Source organism: Bos grunniens, chromosome 14 (genome assembly GCF_055505025.1).
Source record: "Bos grunniens cultivar Pamir isolate PY7600 chromosome 14, Bosgru_T2T1.0, whole genome shotgun sequence".
Taxonomy (NCBI): domain Eukaryota; kingdom Metazoa; phylum Chordata; class Mammalia; order Artiodactyla; family Bovidae; genus Bos; species Bos grunniens.
This window is the reverse complement of record NC_141178.1, coordinates 10,708,595-10,727,250: the sequence shown is the minus strand read 5'-3', so window position 1 is coordinate 10,727,250 and position 18,656 is coordinate 10,708,595. Positions and strand designations below refer to the sequence as shown.

The window sequence follows — 18,656 nt, the reverse complement described above, 5'->3', positions numbered from 1 at the left end:
GAGCATCACTGTTTAATGGCTCTGGTTTAAAAAGAGAAGTATATTTTGAATTTTCGAAATGGGAAAAAAAAAATGGGTTAGATTGAAGCTAGTCCCTCTCAGCGTGGTCATACCCATCAGCCCGAGAAAATAGAATTCTTATTTGAAGTTTATCTTTGATGCAAATGAGACTCAGAAGAAACAAATGTGAAGTCCTTAATAGCTCAATTTGTTCATTGTGAATTCTCACCCTTGATGTGTGACTTCATTTTGCCAAATTGTGTGGCTTGGGAATTATAATATAATTGATAAATTCAGGCCAATAGTAGCTGAGGAGAAAGCAGGATACGGCAGTAAAACTAGTCACAAATACTCAGTTTAGAATATGGAGAGCCAGACATAAATGCCTAGCTGTGCAGTTTGACATACTTTATAGTCCCACACAAATAACTTTGAAGGCTATGCTTTCATTTCATTTTATTTTTTTAAAGTCCCACACATCCATTAAAACTGTTACTATAAAGATCATGTAAGTTATATAGTGTAAGTATATCCATGTGCACTTAGCTCGTGATATAAAATGTGAGGACTTTGAGTAACTAAAAAGTGCCATGCTTACTTTTTCACATTTTATTTGATATTTTTACCTTCTGCCTTATTTGTTGGTTTCCCCACCAAAGCCCCAAAGGTCCTAAAACATATTTGAAATTATCTTGGGTTTATGTACTGAATGAACACTTTGATAACTGTGAAGATATAAAATTAGCACAAGAGACTATGTTTTCATAGTGGACTTACAGAAAGTAGAAAGTAGACTTTGAACCTGGAAGACAGTACTACTGGCAGAGGAATAGGTCCTCTTAGAATTCAAACCCCTCTTAGCACAAGAATTATTGACCCACGAGATGCATAATGGTTCCTTAGTTTATTACATCCAGTCCATTGCAGCTCAGGCATGCTTAGCCTTTGTGTGTTGCAGAGTTCAATAAAGAACACTGATGGAAGCCCACTGCAAAGCTAAACGCAATCATTAGGTCACAACTCTTGTTTCTCTATCTCCCCAGCACTTTTCGGAGTATCTTGTAAGAATCCACACTGCACATACACATAAGTGAATTCAGCTCCCAATTCAAGTCAACTTCTTTGGAATGCTAACTCACAGGCATCACTCAGCAGGAGAGTATCCTGTACAGAGGGTCGAGAGATTCCACAGTTCAGCCCAAGTGACATGCAGTGTTTCTGAATACCAATAGTATTTGCTAGTGAAAGACCTTCTTCAGATGGAAGCTGAACTTTTGAGATATAAGAATCATTACAATAAAACCAGAGGCTCAGAACTACAAATATGTTAATATACAATTAGTTCTAGTGTCATATAGTTAATAAATAAGATTTCTTTATGGTTCAGCAACATAGTCACATGTGGGGCATTACCTGTAAATCACAAGCACTTCTTGTTCTTGCTAATTGGTGAACTGATCTATTACCAAGTCTCTTAAATGTTATATGATCTAGATTTGTGAGCAGAGGTATCAGTTATATTTAGGAGCTCCTGAAATTTGTACTATTTACATAAAAAGAACAGAGCGAAATATCTGCCTGGATGTTGCTGTGCTGTATCATGTTTCAAAGGAGAAGGAGGCATTTGCTTCAGTGATCTCTAGTTCCCATCCATAACTGTAAAGCCTTGAATTGTGTAGGCTACAGGCTGTCATACTAAAATGTCGTCAGCATTAAACAAAAGTCTTTAGCATAATAATTTAGAGCAACTGATACAGCAGTAAGTAGAGTTTTAAACAACAGCTCATGAGTTGAGCAGGGCCTTCTGAAATACATATTTTGAAATAAAAAAGGTTCAACTTTGTGAAATTTGAATACAAGGTCTTCTAAATGGGTGTTATATGAATTTGAGAGACAAAGAAATAGAACATTTGAGAAGACTGATTAATTAAACTGCTTTACATCATGCGGGCCAACAGTATTGGAAATATGTATCAATACGCTTTTTAGTCACACAAAATGGACACCATCTAATCCAAAGAAGAGAATCAGGGATCCACAAAGGCACCGCTGAATGTCTTCTGACGATGGTTTGGTGAGTGAAATGTAAAGCCAGGATTTACAAATATTACACAAGTGAACACTGTTATTGCACTCAGGCTGAAAAATCCTGTTCAAATCCAATAAGTGGTTTAAGATGTGCAAATAGAGGCTTCTGCAGGGAGTCAGGCATTAGAAGCCACCTGGAGCATGTGCTAGAGATTGTATCCATCAATACAGCAGCTGGGCTGAAATTATAAAGAGAGCCGCTTTTCATCACGCTTGTTTTAATGCATACATTTCTCCTGTCACTGGCACCCCAGGAAAACTACTAAGCACAAAAATGAATGGTGCCCATTACCTGATATTCATACTTGTGGCAACAGAGGAAAGAATCACAACACAACAGTAAGCAAAAAAATTGATATCCAAATTATTTTTAAGTTGTTGCAGGAGGAGAAAATCTTGAAAACCAATTGACAATATTTTAATATAAGAAGTGGGGAGGGAGGTAGAGTCATTTCGTATCTGATTACAAATTTCCTTTTCTTGATATGATACAGACAGAATCTATGATTATTTTAAAAGTAGGATCACATTTTAAAATACATTTTGTACTAAAAGATAAAAAGCAATCTTCTCTAATAGGAGACCATGTAAAATGCTGCTTAGGGAAAAATGAGGATTCTGTTATTGGAGCCAACTCATTCCCACGTTAGAGACAGAGGCCACAGTTCTGTAACTGGGCTGACTGATGTTCAGACATGTTTGGCATCTTATGTGGCTCATCCCTGAATGGCAAATGCCAGCTATTGCCTAACTGTGATTTCATGATGATGGTATAGTCTATGCAACATACTATTATACTGGTGCCTTTAGAACAACATGGAAACAGTCTCAATAAGAACTAAGTATTAAAAAGACAAAAAAAAAGAGAAAATCTTTGGTAACAAAAAGGAGGTCAGTGTTTGCTTAAGATCTGGGATGAGGATGAATTTAACTGAAAAGAGGCATGTGGAAGTTTTGGAGGTAATGGAAATGGGCTCTATCTTCATTGTGAGAGTGGTTACACAAGTGTACACTTTTACCAAATTTCACCGGATTGTTCAATTAAAATGGATGTATTTCATAGTATGCAAATTATACCTCAATAAAGGTGATTTTTTAAAAAAAGCCTACGTATCAGAAATATCATGTATGTTGATATTTCATGATGATAGTATTTTGTTGTTTGAAAATAGAAGTGATATTTTACATAAGTAACCTCAGTTTTCTTCCTTCATTTTAATTTGTTGAATATTTGCAAAATCACATTTCCCTATACAAGAGGAGTTCTCAAATTTGTTGAGATTGTTGGGTTGTACTCAAGAGTGAGTTTGCTCTTTGAAGGGAAACTTTCCATATGTTAAATGCGTTGAGGTGAGTTAATCAAGAAAACAGGTCCTGACTTAAGACTCTAGGCTTAAATTGATATAGTCTTTTTTTCCCAGCACAAAGTAATATACGGTTCACATAGGAGGCTGGTATGGTAGTTCATGGAGAAGCATGTCTTTAAATGCAATGGAAAGAATACTGTGGTCTAAATGTAATGGAAACAATTAAGAGGCCTAAAAATTTTCCTAAACCACTTCTATTAATCTTCAACCCTGGATCACTTAGCCTTTCAAAGCCTCAATGTCTTCCCCTGTAACTTAAAAAAAAATTGTGGATGGGGAACACATGTATACCTGTGGCGGATTCATTTTGATATTTGGCAAAACTAATACAATTATGTAAAGTTTAAAAATAAAATAAAATTAAAAAAATAAATAAATAAAATAAAATAAAATAAAATTGTGCCCAATCTGTGGTTTTCATACTAGTTTCATTTTAATAACCATATTTTAAACAATATATTTTACACAAATATATAAATAAGTAAATAATAGATTAAAAAATAGATAAGAATAGAGTTATTTTAGGTGAATTGGGAGTGTAGGAGCCTGCAACTTTGCACATTACAGTAACACCACACTGAACACCTTATGCATAGAGCTTTCTACCTATGCACGCATGCGTGCTAAGTCAAGTCACTTCAGTCGTGTCTGACTCTTTGCAGTTCTATGGACTATAGCCTCCCAGGCTCCTCTGTCCATGGGATTCTCTGGCAAGAATACTGGAGCAAGTTGCCATGCCCTCCTCTGGGGAATCTTCCTTACCCAGGGATTGAACCCATGTCTCTTACATCTACTGCATTGGCAGGCAGGTGCTTTACCACTAGCACCACCTGGGAAACCAAAAAATCATTTTTTACCAAGTTGCTTTCCAGAAAGCTCTACCCATTCATTCTCACCACCAATAGGTAACGATCTTTAGGTCACTACATAGTGAACAGGTATGCTACATGTTTTGGTCATGCCTAGCCTTAGGTCATCTTTAAATCTTACATTTTTGAAATTGGATTTCATTTTAGAAATATTTGAGATGATTCATTCTTCCTACATGAAGATCAAATACTCCAAGACAAAAGATCTTGGGATACACCTTCAAGCAAAACAAAGTACCCTGGAAATGTTCCCATTCATTCATGCATTTATTTAGAATCAACTAGGTGCCATGCAGTTGCATTGGGTTGAAAAAGTGAAAGTATTAGTCGCTCAGTTGTATCCAATTCTTTGTAACCCCATGGACTGTAGCCCACCAGGATCCTCTGGCCAGGGGATTCTTCAGGCAACAATACTAGAGTGGGTCATCATTTCCTTCTTCAGGGGATCTTCCTGACCCAGGGATCAAACCCAGGTCTCTTGCATTGCAGGTGGATTCTTTACCATCTGAACCACCAGGATGATAGATATACAAATTTAGGTTCAACCTGGTTCACTGTCGTTAAAAAGTTCATAGTCTAGTGGTAGGATCAAAAAGACACATTCTATTAAGATTTGTCTTGGTAGCTCAGATGAGAATCCAGCAAACAGTCCTAACCTAAGGCAGCCTGGAGTCACCTTTGTGCAGAAAATAACAGTTGGTTTGTGGTTTAACGTTTAACCAGATGGATTCTGGACAGAGGGATTGTGTACGGTGGACATAGTATTCCATTAGAAGCACTAGCATGCATGGAAAGGTCAGAAGTCATAAAAGTTCACAGCGTGGTTGATTATGGGTCCTAACCTCCTGAGGTTCAAGTATGTGGCCTCTCTGTCCTAGTAATGAATCAGGGATCTTTTCCTGGGATTTGCCCTTAAAGTTTTGAAACTCCTTTCACATCAAAAATGAAAAAAGAATGCATAAATCTAATTATCTTTTAGTCTTCCTAAACTATACTTTAAAAGTCTTTGAAACACTTTCAGAAAATATATAATACTTTATGCTGTATTTAGTCCTATGTATAGAGCATTTTAAGAATCCCTTTAATCAAATTTTTCTGAAAATTCAAAATGTTAATATAAATTAAATGTTTTTAAAGTGCTAAATATTTAGAGACAGATTATTTGAGAAGCCTTTGTCTGATCCTTATGGTTTGAATTGATATTTGACTTTAAATAATATGATTGGATGTTTAGCTTCTATAAATCAAAGACCCTGGAGTGTTTGTAGATTTGTCTTTTCAACACCAAGCTAGACGTAGACACAGGTACAACCCAGGCTTACAGAGAGGAAAGCTAAATTTGGGACTTAACCTTGGGATCGAGTGAATTTTTAAAATCTGTTTCCTTGAAACGTAGCCATTCCAAAATGAAAATCTTTCATATATGATTGGCCTTTAAGGTTTATTTAAGCCTTCTAATACTAGTGATAGAGAAAGTAAATTCTACTATGCCCACAACACACAAATTAAAAAATCACAAATTCCTTCAAATCATGGATTTCCTAACTCCTTGCCCAGCTCTGCAAGGCTAGCTATGAATTAAATTCACAGTGAGCAAATTCCAGTGTGTGAGTTTCAGCTGCCATATTTCAGAAAGTGGCCTGCAGAAGCAGGAATTAAGTGTAAAGTTCCAGGGACTCACTCTTTTGATTTAACAATGGAGGAGTCTGAGCACAGCTTAAGCAAAAGGAACATTTGATCCTCCTTAAGTCTTTCCCCATTGTTAGGTGAAGGAGAGCAATTCCAATCATTTATTCGAAGGAAGCCCTGCAAAAGGCTTAAGAATGTTTGCTGACTAAAAATCATCAGATTAAAGAGAGGAAAAGTATTGTGCCCCCACCTATAGTGACTATTCACTGCAAAATTCTATTACTCTTAAAGAGAGAAACTGAAGAGAATTGTCATCTTTCTTGTTTCCGTTTTGTCTTGACTTGTCCCCTGTGAGCTTCTTATTCTGTGTTATTTTTAGTTGGCAGTTAATAATGCAGATTGCCCAACTAGAAAAATTCAGTTTTTTTTTTTTTTTTCTTAGAAGTACAGACTTGAAAATAAACAAATTATCTAAATACCTACTTGGTTAAAAAAAAAAAAAAAGGTTTCTCTGTGTACAGGAACAGTTTCTGTACACTTTGGTTCAGAATTTAATTTATATTTTTAAACATTCATGCTGAATTTCTGTAGTGGAAATTTGCCATTTGGTTTCTTAAATCAGTTACAGTTTAAGCCATTGATTCATGAATCATTCAAAAAAGTAAGCCTGAGTTACCAGCATACGACAGCAAGAGCTGAATTCTCAGAGGAAATGGAACCATGGCTTGTTTATCTTGGAGAGCATTCTTGTCATAATTTTTACTGTGCACATATATTTTGTTGGCAATTTTGTCTGTTTTTCCTATTCTCAAGTAGAGTAAACTAAAAAAAAAAAAAAACACTAAAGAGAAAAAGAGAAAAGTACTACTCACTGGTCCTGGAAAAGTTATTAAAGGATTGAAAACCTCTCCAGTGAAGGAGCAGACTCCCTCTCCTTCAGTACAAGGGAGGGGGTGGTATATGATGAGTTCCTGGGCAGGAAGCAGGGAAAAGCACTCACATTCACGTTATACCACCACCCACCGAGTGCCCTAAGCCCACAAGGGCTTTTCCAATCGACTGTGTGAGTGGCTGGCAGAGCCTGCTTGCAGAAGATGCCGGAGAGTAACCACACAAGCTTTGGGCAATTGGACATCTCATGGGTGCCCCAGAAGACACGTATCCACACAGGCCCGTCTCTCTAGGTCCAGCTCCAAAGACGGAAGCCCCGGCAGCGGGGCGAGTCAGAGCAAGTGGTACCTCAATTTACCACTCAGGTGCGAGGGATCAGAGAAAGCCCACACGCTCGGAAACTGGAAAAAGATAGCTATCCACAGATGCGATCGCGAATCTGAAAGTCTGGTTTCCGAGATCATTAAAGCTAGGATTGCTGATAGAACTGTTTAGAGGGATTGGAAGGGGACTACGAACAGTCATTCGAGTCCCTTTGCTTTCATGAGTCTGGGCTGCTTCCCACACGTGAGAGGGAGATGCTCAAGCAAAGGTAAAGTGGCTGCTGTCTCACTTGAGAGAGGGTGAAACAGACCCCAGGCAGGGGAAAGACAGAGGTTAGGCTTAAAAACCGAAAGGTAGAAAAATATTCTGGCTTAACTGTGTGAGGAGCAAGGTTCAGACCCCATTTTGGTATTAGGAGGGTGATTGAATCTTTCCGAGTCGGTAAAACGGGGGCATATAACACCGTCTTCTTAAGAACACTAGAAGTATGTGGTAAATAGTGTGAGTGAATATGCTTTACGAGGAGTTATTTGAAATATCATTACAAAGGGCACCCTCCAAGTCTGCACACACGAGTTCGAGTTACTTCTGGAGACACTGGCCTCTCAGGTTTGCCGTTTAATGTTTAGGCAAATTAATCAAAGAACTTATACATTTCTTGGGTTCTTCTTCATCGTTCTCAGACTTATTCTATTTATGTTTAATTAGACCTTACCTGTTAATTCCTTTAAAGTTTTTGGAAAACTTTCTAAAAACTTCAACATTTAACAAACTCCTACTGTGTGCAAGACTCTATGTCAGGTGCAGTGAATTTTTAAAATGATTTTGTAATTGTCCGCCTTCTGTCAAAATACTTCAGTGTTTTTTGTATTTCTGGGGGACAAACAATACATATTTAAAGGCTGCTACAAATTTCTTTCTTTTTTGGAAACAAACCATTGAAGCACAATTTGAAAAACAAAAACAGAAGACCAAATTCTATTACAATCTTATTAATTTGACCAAAAAAATTTTTAAATGTTTTTCAGGATTACTGCTGCCAAGAGTTTTATACATCAGGGACCTTATTTATAAATGCATTATTTACTTTGTCTCTCTACTCACTTATACAGATAGAATCAATACAGAATTTACTTACTGCAAGCTGTGTAAGGTTCCAACAAGACTTAATTCCTATATGGATTTTTCTTCATCACTAGATGTATTCTCATTTTCAAAAGGTTTACCACAACAAAACAAAGAAGCTACAAAATACTTTCATGGGTTGATGCTATTTTTTAATTTTAAAGAAACTGCTCCCGTTTTTCTTTATTTCAAGCTTACCCACAGGTAAGTATTTTCCTATTCAATTTAAATAAAGAGTAGCTGTCACCTCAATTTAAGACCAGTTGAAATCACAATTTCAAAATAATTTAAAAAATTCACTGCACCTGACATAGAGTCTTGCACACAGTAGGAGTTTGTTAAATGTTGAAGTTTTTAGAAAGTTTTCCAAAAATTTTAAAGGAATTAACAGGTATTAATTAACAGGTAACCCATTCTTGAGCAGTGTGCACGATCTGGGGGAGGATGACGCACCCTCAATCTCAGTTCTACTTGCCGAATATGAAGTTTCAACAAATACTACCAGGAAAACACTGTGGCGCCATTGCATGTCTACATCTCACATTTCTAGGAAAGGTCAGACATTTTTTGTCTAAGTGGAAAACAGGGTGAGATTACAGTAATTAGAGTGAGTAATCCAAAAGGCAGCAAAGCAGTGAGTCCAAGCCTGGCTCCAAAGTCAGTGTCATGGATGTGAGTACTGGTTCCAGTGATTCCAAGACCCACTAGTCATGGGACTTTGCCAAGTCAATGACCTCCCCGCTCCCATAACTGTGCTTTGGTTTCCCTGTCTGTGAAATGCCAGTAATTATTCTTTCTTCCCCATACAGGTGGATGTTTAAGGATTACGTGAGACAAAGAATGTAAACTCGTCAAAGGACATACTAGTAGGCACTCAATAAACATGAGCTGTTATCATCATCAGCTGAGACTAACCTCTCATATTCCGGTCTGTTCTTGATCCTCTCTCTGGTAATTTCATCATACCTTTCATACACAAGTTCGGGAAGCTGGATGTGTGAGTTTATCAAGTATGTAACACCTTCCTGCTTTTCTCTCTCAAAGTGTTTAGAAAATTCCTGCATTGTATCATGACCAACAGCAATATGTGTGCATTTTGCAAAGAAGTAAATGTCAACCAAACTGTGTCCAACAAATACCTTCTTTAACTGTGGGTTTTTTTTTTTGGAAGGCATAGAAAGGAAAAGCAGAGATGAAGGAACAGCCTCGTCACTTGACAAACCCAAACAGAGGTTGTGGAAGCAGAGCTAAAACCCTATTATATCTTGAGCAAGGCTTCTTCTCCTAGACAGCAACCTCGGTGCAGTGGTTTCTGCTCCTTGGGTTTTATACTGAGTAGGCTTAGCCACACCTGTCAAGATTATTCTCCTGGACCACTGTTTATCAGTCTTGGCACTACTAACATTTTGGTCTGGATAATTTTTTGTTGCCTGTGACATTCTATGCATTGTAGAATGCTCAGCAGCATCCCTGACCTCTACCCATGGGATTCCTGTAGCATCTCTCTATGCCTCTAGGTTGAGAAAACCAAAATTGTCTCCACAAATTGCCAAAAGTTCCCTGAAGGGTGCAGTCACTCCTAGTTGAAAACTGCTACTATTGAACACATGGACTGGGAATTGGGCGATGTTCACCCACTAATACTTCAGCTCAAGAGTTCATTAGGACAGTAATCCATTATTAAGTTTACTCATCTGTAAGCCATTTTCATTCCCAAATCACTCTTGTTATCTGTCCTTCCTTAATTTAGGCATTCATTCATTGTTTTTCACCTCAAAAAGTTATTTTTCACCTAAAAATGTTACACTGAGCCACTATCTTAGTTCAGGCCCTGTGATTCTTGCCTGCACTTCCTACATCGTTTCCTCACTGACACCATTTTTTTTCTGCTAAGTTACTAGTAAAATCTGCTCATCTGTGTAGTTTTATTATCAAACAGAACCTGGTTCAAAATTAGTATATAAAATAAAGATTGACTGTTGCTGCTGCTGCTGCTGCTAAGCCGCTTCAGTCGTGTCCAACTCTGTGTGACCCCAGAGACGGCAGCCCACCAGGCTCCCCCGTCCCTGGGAGTCTCCAGGCAAGAACACTGGAGTGGGTTGCCATTTCCTTCTCCAATGCATGAAAGTGAAAAGTGAAAGTGAAGTCGCTCAGTTGTGTCTGACTCTTTGCGACCCCATGGACTGTAGCCTATCAGGCTCCTTCTTCCATGGGATTTTCCAGGCAAGAGCGCTGGAGTGGATTGCCATTTCCTTCTCCAGGGGATCTTCCAGATCCAGAAATCAAACCTGGGTCTCCCACATTGCAGGCAGACGCTTTACCGTCTGAGCCACCAGGGAAGTACAAAGATCGATTAAATCAGATTAAAAAGAACAATTGGGAAATCCACTGAAACTAGTGTCCCCCTATTGTATTGCCCCACTTGTTTATTTCATATCACTTACCATTACATTAAACTACATTCTGTTTTCGTTTATTCACTCATCTGTTATCTACCTCCCCCCTCCACCATCACTTGTTTTTTGTTGTTTTTAAGTCACTAAGTCATATCTGACTTTTTTGTGACCTCATCGTTTAGCCCCCTAGGTTGCTCTGTCCATGGGATTTCACAGGCAAGAATACTAGAGTGGGTTGTCCTTTCTTTCTCCAGAGGATCTTCCTGACCTGGGGATCGAACCCGAGTCTCCTGCATTGGCAGGCAGATTCTTTACCACTGAGCCACTGGGGAAGCCCCACTGCCCCGTACCCTGCGCACCCCTGCACCCCCGCCCCCTCCCCCACACCCCGCCACCACTAGACTGTAAGTTATACAAGGGTAATGAGCATTTTCTATGTTGTTGATGCTGTTTACCAGCATGTACAACGTGTACTGGGAACATAGTAAAAGCTAAGAAAAAAAAAAAAACTGAATAAATAAATACAAAAGGTGGGCTGAAAAGCAGAAGCTAGTTAATAGAACCAAGAATGACTGGTCACAGATGTAGGAAGGGAAGTGAGAGAATATATCCAAATAAATAAAATATTTAATTAATGTGTCACACTATTTGAAAAATAAATACACATATTTTGAGAAAGCACACAGCAACAATAAACTCAACCCTAGATAGAAGAAGCAGAAAGGGCTTTCGGTTTTTTCTGCTACCTATAGGAAACAGATTTGGCAGCTGCTGTTACAAATGAAAGGAAAAATTTTCATGCACAAGGTTCGTGTTCTCGTGATTGATGGACATTTCCTTTGGAAAGTATGCCTATTTATAATCACAAATAAAATTCCTGTTGTCTCATGAACAACAGACCATGAGTCTTATGGATTTGCTTCCAAGAGTTAAATAACCTCCTAATTCCACTTGACAGTAAGGATAAAGCTGCTGTTCTGCTGTGATAGATAATCCCCTGCATGGGGTAGTGGGACTGGAGAAGCAACAAGGAGGCAGGGGAGAGGGGACATCCATCTTGCTAAGCAATTCATGAATTGAACCCTAAGTCCTTAATGTACTAGAAGGTGAGTCAGTGTGCTAATGCAGCCTTGATTGAATTTGGTTTAAAATGCTAAGTTAAAGTGTGCAGGTGTCTTGAGCAGGTGCGTGGTATTCTGGTAATAAACAGAAGGCGTTCAACCTGAGGCAAGGCTTATTTTGCTGCATTATAGAAATTTCACAGATCTACAGAAAATACATGAAATATTGCTTTAGGGAGGGCTATTCATTCAGTATCTCTTCAAATGCTGTAAATCAAGAAAACAACGTGCTAGTTCAAATTTGTTCCATGAGATTTTTTTTAAAAATACATTTAAAATGAAATATAATGATAATTTCCCTCTATTAGAGTATCATTGTATTTACATAAGTGAGTCTCAAAAATGCTGTACTTGAAACATATATATGTATATATATATGAAAATCATATCATGCTGTATTTTTTCTGAAACACTTATGAACACCGTTGGAGTCCCAGTGTCATAATGAAAAATTGCTGTTAATTTTCAGCTTATGGATGTGAAGAGCGGGGAACTCGGGCTGCACGGGGAATTTATTTGTGCAAGCTACAGGGATCCACTATTTAGGGTCTGATAAGATGTGAAGTAGCCTTGACAGTCCAGAAACGGGACCAACTGGCAAGGGAGTGTTTTACTCTGGGAGTGGCAGTTTCCTATGGGAAATGATCCCATATGAGAGACGCGTGTGAAGAAATCTGGCATATTTTCCATCTTGCCCCAAACAGGTTTAAATAAGACGTCATTCAATAACTTTTTCACACAAAATTCTTTAGTTTGGACGTCTGCCCTTATGGTGTTTATTAAACTATCACTACAGGAGCAACAGCAAGTTTCATTGTTTACTGTCCATCAGGGAGCTAATTCATTGCCTTGACTTAGCTATAATTTAAATAGTGATACTGTTTATTATTATAGACTGATTTCTTTGGTTCCTATAGTTCGTGTCATAATCTTTTGTGCGTAGATTAGAACATGCAATAACCTACTATATGTTCTATGTTAAATATTAATATGTTACGTTTATCTAATACATTTCTCTGAAGACTGATCACACGAAGTGGAAAATTTCCTGTTCACCATATAGAAGTGATTTTCCTGTTTATAGGTAAAAAATCTCCTCTTTTAACCTTGGATGTGCCTATGTGCCACAACTAGATTGGAAAACAATTATTTAGCTGCAATCTAGGCAAGGTTGATAAGCAAGATTTATAAAGCCACTTACATTGTACTTTCAAGACTGAAACAAAATTTTACTCAATTCTTTTCTTATCCCTCTGACATAGCCCTAGATGAAAAAAACCCAAAGTTGGTCCCACACTTTGCAAAAACTGCAAAATGAATATCAAGTTCTAAGGTATTGTTAATGATAATTACCTTGCTCTACATTAGATCCAGAAATTTAATCATCTTACAGCTGGAAGTTCGAACCCTTTAACCAACATCTTCCCATTTCCCTACCCTACCTCTGGCCATCACCATTCTCCTCTGTTTCTGTGAGTTCTGTCTTTATGTCGTTCAGTCGTTCAGTTGCTTAGTCGTGACCAACTCTTTGAGACCCCATGGACTGCAGCACACCAGCCTTCCCTGTTCTTCACCATCTCCCAGAGCTTGCTCAAACTCATGTCCATCGAGTGGGTGATGCCATCCAACCTTCTCATCCTCTGTCATCCCCTTATCCTCCTCCTGCCTTCAATCTTTCCCAGCACCAAGGTCTTTTCCAATAAGTCAGCTCTTTGCATCAGGTGGCCAAAATATTGAAGCTTCAACTTCAGCATCAGTCCTTCCAATGAATATTCAGGATTGATTTCTTTTATGATTGACTTGTTTGATTTCCTTGCAGTCCAAGGGACTCTCAAGAGTCTTCTCTAGCACCAGTTCAAAAGTATCAATTCTTTGACACTCAGCCTTTTTCATGGTCCAACTCTTACATCCATACAAGACTACTGGAAAAACCATAGCTTTCATCATACCAATAGACCTTGGTCAGCAAAGTAATGTCTCTGCTTTTTAATATGCTGTCTAGGTTTGTCATAGCTTTTCTTCCAAACAGCAAGCGTCTTTTAATTTCATGGTTGCAGCCACTGTCTGTAGTGATTTTGGAGCCCCAAATTAAGGCTGTCACTGTTTCCATTGTTTCCCCACCTATTTGCCATGAAGTGTTGGGACCGGGTGCCATGATCTTAGGTTTTTGTCTTTATATTTTCAGTATATTGGTGAAAATATACAGTATTTCTCTTTCTGTTTCTGACTTATTTCACTTAGTATAATGACCTTATTCTCTACCATATTGATGTCCAGTTTTTCCAACATTGTTTTTCATAGAAACTATCCAGTGAGTACCCAATGAATATTCTTGACTCTTTGATAAATATTAGCTGATTGTATACTTCTGGGCTGCTGATTCTGTTCCATTCATCTTGTGTGTCTGTTTTTATGCCAGTACAAAATATTTTGATAATTAAAGCTTTGTAATAAAGTTTGAAATCAGGAATTGTGATGTCTCCAACTTGGTTCTTCTCTCAGGGTCTTTTGTGGATCCATACAAATTATAAACTGTTTTTTATATTTTTGTGGGAAATATTATGGAAATTTTGCTGGCATATATTGAATCTATAGATGTCTTGGGTTGTGTGGATTTTCTAAGAATATTAATTCTTCTAATTTGTGAGTTCAGAATATGTGTCAATTTATTTGTGTCTTCTTCAATTTCTTTTCTTAATGTGTTTTCAATGTATTGATCTTTTATCTCCTTGTAAATGCATTCCTATTATATTTTATGTTCTTGTATTGGGATTATATTCTCTGTTTATCTTTTTGATACTTTATTGTTAGTGTATAGAAATGTAACTGATTTTTATATGCTAATTTTGTATCCTGCAATTTCACTGAATTGGTTGATTAATTCTAATAGCGTTTGATGGAGTTCCTCACCTAGTGAATACAGAGTTAAGTAGGAATAGTTGATTGCCAAATTTCTGTCTTATCTTTACGGCTGGGGCATTATTTAGGGGGATTCCTTGGGGCTTTAAGTGACAATCTTGGATCTATTTGAGGGGAGGAGGCAAGTTATTTCTTTCATTTAACCTGATCTCTCATGCTACATCTTGGAGCTATTGTTCTCCTTGATTTTGAGAATGGAGGAAGGGACAGAGAACACTCTATATCAAAGATCCTTATGGGCTTGGAATTTGTTAAAAATGTTAGAATGTGCTCAGGGTCAGAATTTTGTGTTTTGCTTTCTTTTTAATTCCTTTAGTGCTTTAATTCATGTAGTGCATTTTAGTGATTTAAAATTGGATTAGCCTAGAGTGATTTTGCACTAAAAAAATTACTAATCTGTCAGAAACCTACTCATTTAACCTGTATTTATTTTTCTCCAACAGAAAATCATCTAGTAAACTGTAGGATTTTTTTGTTGTTATTTACTTTTAACTCTTTGCTTAGCAAATAAACTCACTATAATGTGCATAACTCAAAGGTCTTTCGGAGAAGGCAATGACACCCCACTCCAGTACTCTTGCCTGGAAAATCCCATGGACTGAGGAGCCTGGTAGGCTGCAGTCTGTGGGGTTGCTGAGAGTTGGTCACAACTCAGTTACTTCACTTTCACTTTTCACTTTCATGCATTGGAGAAGGAAATGGCAACCCACTCCAGTGTTCTTGCCTGGAGAATCCCAGGGACAGCGGAGCCTGGTGGGCTGCAGTCTACGGGGTCACACAGAGTCGGACACGACTGAAGTGACTTAGCAGCAGCAGCATCAGCAGCAGCAAAGGTCTTTGTTCATTACTTTTTCAACTTTTACTGATGGTCCTGCAACAAATCATGTAGAGCATGCAGGCTCAGAATCACTTAAAGACATTTAAATGCAATATTTGACCAGTTGAGATGTGGTACCATTTTTTTTCCCAAACATTAGCTCATAGCGGAGGTCAGTATGCAAAAACAGAATTAGTTATCTTTATCAAGGAATCAGAAATCTATAAAACTCTTCAAAATTTACAGCTGATATTTTTCAAATGCATATAATTTTGAGATAATCCTTACCTAGCTCAGTTTTATTCTATTGCAGTGATTCTTAAACTTCAACAAGCATCAGAATCACTTAAGGGATTTACTAATATAGATTACAGTGTCTCACACAGAGTTTCTGTTTTAGTAGGTCTGACGTGATGGGTTGGTATTTTTAAGTTTTAACAAGTTTTCAGAAGATGCTAATGCAATCCCAGCCCAGGATTGCCCTCTGAAAACTAAGATTCAGCATACTCTAATAAAGTGATTTGAAGAGTTAATGCAACAATCAAGTGTTTCCTCAAGAAAGAATTCTTTGATTATTCCAAGAAAACCTTGCCTCCTCTCCCATTAGTTCTGGAGTCAGCACTTACACAGAGCTTTGCAAATTTTTTTTTGCTTGTCTGTTTTCCTAACTTGACTTAACATTCCTTAAGGACAGGAACTGTGTTTTGTTCATGATGATATTTTTAAGATACATTGAATTTCAACACAGCATAATGTATAACACATTTATTGACATATAAAGGAATACAAAATAAGGGCAGATTTTTCTCTAACACTTTGTTTAGACAACATTTTACCACTTGGTATTGTCATTTGAATGTTAACATGATCTTAAAAAGTATATATGGAGCCAGAATAGGAAAAGAAAAATGCTGAGTCAAATCTGAGACCACTTAATATCTTAAAAGAACCAAAGTTTGGGGGTGGGAATCTGACTGCAGTGTGAAGAAAGTTAGGGTTGCCAGAGGAAGTTGGGTTGCCAACTTCTTTAAATGAAAAGGAGAATTTAATGAGGTGTGACTATACTGTTGGTCCAAAACCATAGACCACTTCATGTGAAGCTTGTCTTTTCTGATCTTGAGGATAATGTCCCTGAGAAATGAACCTGACTACTTGAGAAGGCAATTTGAAGAACTTGACTGGAAAAGAAACTCCAAATTATTTGAAATGGCCTAATTGGTTTCTTAAGTGGATTTTTTAAACTTGGGAAAAATATTTGGCAAAACTAATAAAATATTGTAAAGTTTAAAAATAAAATAAAAAAATTAAAAAAAACTTAAATGGAGATGAACAAAATCAAACTCATAAAATAAATATTTTTGATGTGAAAAATGATATATACATTTTGATAACTTGAGAACTTGTAATATTTATGAGAATTTAGTGAGTTATCTAATATATTTCAATTTAAACCATGTGATTGAGTAATGAATTTGTCTTGATGTTTTTATTTAAAATTTATGAGCATCTGATGTATTAAAGAGTACTTAACACTTAATATAACTTAAGACTCATCTTATCCATAAATTAAACATATTAGCTCTGCAAATGTTTTCTCTGGTAAGTATTCTTTGTTAATCAAAAAAAATGTGAACTACTTAACAATGAAATTAAATTTTTTGACTTTATAAAGGCAGCTCAAAATGTTTAAGGTGAATTATTAAAAGCCATGTTAACAGTGATTAAGATTTGAGTTGAACCGAATAGACTAAGGGAAAACTATGTTTAAGAACACATATCTTTAATAAGTTCAATATTAATTTAAAAAATTGAAGTAGTTAGTGAATAATTTTTGTATATAAAAGTCACCTGTTAAGAATACCAAACTGAAAAAAACCATAGGCTGTTTTTCCCAGTGGTCATGTATGGATGTGAGAAGCTGAACCACACAGAAGGCTGAGCGCTGAAGAACTGATGCTTTTGAACTGTGATGTTGGAGAAGACTCTGAGTCCATTGTACTGAAAGGAGATCAAACCAGTCAATCCTAAAGGAAATCAACCCTGAATATTTATTGGAAGGACTGATGCTGAAGCTGAAGCTCCAATACTTTGGCCACCTGATGCGAAGAAGTGACTCACTGGAAAAGACCCTGATGCTGGAAAAGATTGAAGGCAGGAGGAGAAGGGAACAGAAGAGAATGAGATGGTTGGATGGCATCATTGACTTGATGGACATGAGTTTAAGCAGGTTCTGGGAATTGGTGATGGACAGGGAAGCCTGGCATGCCACAGTCCACGGGGTTTCAGAGTCAGACATGACTGAGTGACTGAACTGAACTGAAGAATACCGAACACCTCAGGCTTTTGGAGGGACAGCTACTTATGGCTGTACAGGCGTGGATGCATAGACTGCCCCTATTATAAGCATTTGCTTGGTCCACTGAAAAACCTTTGGGAACCATGTCTAACTTTTGGCATTGGATGACCAATCTAAAGAAGAGTTAGAGTCTAATTGTAATGATATGATACTGCCACAAAACACACAGGTATCAAGTTCATTTTAGTTCTTATTGACCAGGAGCTGGAATGAGTTATATCTGTTAAAGAGGATTGGATGCCTTTCTCACAGACTCCTGCCATTTCTTTAACTCTTTGCTTTAAAAACGTACTCACTGAAGGGCAGGCAGGTCACTAAACGATATGTGAGTGTGAGTGAGTGTGTTAGTCACTCAGTTGTGTCTGACTGTTTTGTGACCCTACGGAGTGTAGCCCTACGGAGTGTAGGTCCTCTGTCCATGGAATTCTCCAGGCAGGAATACTGGAGTGGGTAGCCATTCTCTTCTCCAGGGGATCTTCCTGACCCAGGGATTGAACCTGGGTTTTCTGCATTGCAGGCTGATTCTTTACTGTCTAAGCCACTAGGGAAGCCCCAAACAATATGCACTCATCCTTTAAAAAAGAGCTACTATTATATGGTACCCCTTTCAAATGCATCCTTATTTTCCACCTCATGAAATACAGAGCAAAATGCCTCATTTTCAGGATCTTTCATAATCCATCTCAACCACACATACGCCTCCTCCCACATTTCATCAAATATCACAGGAGACTTGTGTGAACTTTCTCACTTT

At 37.6% G+C, this 18,656-nt stretch overlaps 1 long non-coding RNA gene across 1 annotated transcript in view; it reads left to right on the top strand.

Moving 5' to 3' along the window:
• The window catches only part of LOC147359028 (uncharacterized), a 130,947-nt gene extending 121,518 nt beyond the window's left edge, over positions 1-9,429 (top strand). Inside the window, exon 2 of the long non-coding RNA XR_015140142.1 lies at positions 9,103-9,429. This is a non-coding gene — a long non-coding RNA (uncharacterized LOC147359028). The remainder of the gene's footprint in view (positions 1-9,102) is intronic.
• Positions 9,430-18,656: the final 9,227 nt, after the last annotated feature.